Source organism: Takifugu rubripes, chromosome 16 (genome assembly GCF_901000725.2).
Source record: "Takifugu rubripes chromosome 16, fTakRub1.2, whole genome shotgun sequence".
NCBI lineage: Eukaryota > Metazoa > Chordata > Actinopteri > Tetraodontiformes > Tetraodontidae > Takifugu > Takifugu rubripes.
In genome coordinates this window covers 1,294,876-1,298,444 of record NC_042300.1, presented here as the reverse complement: position 1 = coordinate 1,298,444, position 3,569 = coordinate 1,294,876, and positions in this window count along the sequence as shown.

Genomic DNA, 3,569 nt, shown 5'->3' with positions numbered 1-3,569 from the left:
GCTCTGCTGTCGCGCTGCCGAGCGCCACAGGCACTGCCGCGGTGACGTCAGGCAGATGGGCGGACCTTAGTGGCGCGCCGCAGCCAATCACGATGCGCAGAAGAGCGAGCACGTGTATGGAAGCCCAGCGGGCCCAAGGAGGAGGGGCGTGGCTTACAGGTGAGACTGGTTCAAATAAAGAATGACGTCTTGTTGTTGTTTGACTGTTTATTTCACACGACGTAGAAAATACATATAAATATGCAACACATTTAACAGGCTTCTAAATTGCTTTGATCCCCGTGTTTTGAATCAGTGATGCAAGATAATCAATACAGATCTTAATGGCATGTCAGATAATATTCATGAGCAAAAGTTAAACTTAATAATAACATATATATATTTGCTGTATTGTAAGTGTTTGGACAGTTCTTAGACTATGGTTTGAAGAATTATTTGCATTTATTGATTAAGGCGCTTGAATGATTTCCTCCATTAAACACAGGTTGTCTGAGCTGTTTGTATGAGCCTAGAGCTGCCAGTCACGTGACCTCGAGGCCCCTGTCAGTGTCCCACCAAGTGGCCTAACTGAGCTAAGCAGGCCTCAATCATCAGTCTGGCTTCCATTCCTGGCTTCTTTCTCTTTTTCTCGTCTGTCAAGAGGCCATTCGCATTTTTCCGTTTTTAGAAAGTGCTGAGTAATCTTCAGAAGCATGAATAATTGAACAGCTTTTCACCAGGGTGGGGGATTTATTTATTTCATTTTTTGGAACGGCAACACAGATGCATTAAGGCCTGTATTATAAGATGCCAGCACAGTTTTCTTGTTTGTTTGTTTTTTAAATTGAATTACTATTAAAATGTAATGACTGTGGGGTGTTCACTGATCCTATCATGCCATCACGCTTAAATAAGGTCTAATTAATTTTAGGGCAATTCTGAAGTTTCAAACCAGCTGGATAAACAATAACATGGAGTAAACATGAGGGTTGAGTTGCTTAGTCATCTGTTCAGAGGAGTCCAGATATGCAGACACAACACACGTGCAGGGTGTTGGCTGACCGGGCAGCCTGTCTGTAAACAGTCTCCACAGACACACACACACCAACATGGTGATAGCCTCTGATGTTGCTGTAAATAGACTGGACGACCATCTGCCCAAAGCAGAAGCGAGTGGACGCACGGGGGATGATTCTGCTCTGCTGCTGAGGGGACACGGGTCCAGCATAAATGGGTCAGTGAAGGTAATCACCCCCGATAGAAGGCAGGCATGTATGGACAGAGCTGGAGGAGAGCAATTTTTAAAAAAAAAAATCTTTTAATGTTTTTCTTTCTGTCCGCCACTCAGCTGCCAGATGTGTGGTGTGTTCAAAACCTGGTTCCTTCACTGTTTTTTTTCTGGTTTTTTTTTTTTGTTTAATGGCGCCGCTCAGAGCACCTAAGTGAAGCTCCTTAGCATAAATATGCTGGAGATTTTAGGCTTCAAGAGCAGCTGCTGAGTGACGTCTCCTAGTAACAGGACAAACTAAACACAACATTATCCAGCACAGAGGCACCAACTGAGCCAGTGGGGGACTCTCCTTTGGTTGAGGAGGGGGCTCAGTGACACCTCTATCCACACGTGAGAGAGCAGAATCAGTTTCCTGTTGTTCTCAGTAGGCATCTGTGCATCTGCCGCCTTCGTGTGACTGCAGTTAACCACATGTCCCCATCCTGTGTGAGAACTAAACTTCTTTTTGGCTTTACCCTCCTGCCACTTTTTTCGACAACTAATCCTACAAAAACAAATTAAAACTAGAATTCAGGCGGCCAAGTCACTGAATTTCTTTTCTATCAACATGTTTAAATAATTAACTTTACAGAAAGAGTTTGCATTGGCTTCCGAACGATGGAAATTGGCTTTAGCGGGCAGCGAGAGCAAAAGGAATGATGCGTGGAAACGCCACCAGCCTGACCTCTAGTGGACAAATGCGCTTGTTGCAGGTCAATAGAACTTGAGACCAACTACATTCATTTTGGCTGTGATCCATAAATATTGTTAGTTTTTTCTTCTTCCCGACCAGCAGTGGGTCACTGGACTCTTTATGGACTAAATAAGTAAATAATCAAGCTGTTTTCATTTTAAAACTACCCTGCACAAATGAATTTCTTCAATGAACAAAATAACACGTGTAACTACCACAAAAACAAACATTTCACTGTACATGGTCCGTGTATAATAACTGTGCGTGTGACAATTACAGCTGATCTTTATCTTAGTAGGACGTCTATAGATGTTAGATGTTGGCAGACTGTCCACTTATTTTGTTTGAATGATAATGCAGACAGCTGATAGTTTCTTTTACATTTCACTGTTGCCATGACAACATGTATGAGTGAATTATTTAGCACCCAAATAGCAACTATCACTTCAGTAAATATAGAAACAATACAGTTGTAGGGTTTATTTTTCTTTCAACTTTCCATCTTGTGTTGAACTCTTGCGTCGGACTGTGGCGCCGTCCGGCCAACAGGGGGCGCCACACGGCTTCTTTCCTCATTCTCCACCTTTTTAGAGTGATTATTTTCCCAGACACGTCACAGGAAAACGCGCTAATGGGAATTTTAATCTCAATCTAAACGAGAAATGTCATGAGTAAATCAATTACACACAACTGCGAATGCAGGGGGAATTAATCTTCACCAGTGGTTTTCTTATTTTCCATTAATTAGCTGGCAGCTAAATGGTTTTTCCAGTTTTCCCACTAATTCATGAATCTGTGCTGCGGAAATACCATTACTGAGGAAAAAAGAGCGTATCAAATAAGCCTTCTGGAACCGTTAACAAAGGAATATTATATATACACATAATATCTGCATCATCCATCCATCCATCATGCATCCATCATCATCCATCATGCATCCATCATGCATCCATCATCATCATCCATCCATCATTCATCCATAATGCATTCATCATCATCCATCCATCCATCCATCCATCCATCCATAATGCATTCATCATCATCCATCCATCCATCCATCCATCATCATCCATCATGCATCCATCATCATCATCCATCCATCCATCCATCCATCCATCCATAATGCATCCATCATCATCATCCATCATGCATCCATCATGCATCCATCATCATCATCCATCCATCATCATCCATCATGCATGCATGCATGCATCCATCCATCATGCATCCATCATCATCCATCATGCATGCATGGATGGATGCATGCATGCATGCATGCATCCATCCATCCACCCGTCCATCATCCATCCATCCATCCATCCATCCATCCATCCATAATGCATTCATCATCATGCATCCATCATGCATCCATCATCATCATCCATCCATCCATCCATCAATCCATCCATCCATCATCCATCCATCATCATCCATGCATCCATCCATCCATCCATCCATCATGCATCCACCCATCCATCCATAATGCATTCATCATCATCTATCCATCATGCATCCATCATCATCCATCATGCATCCATCCATCATGCATCCACCCATCCGTCATCCATCCATCCATCCGTCATCCATCCATCCATCCAAAGTTAAAACACCTGATAAACGGATCCC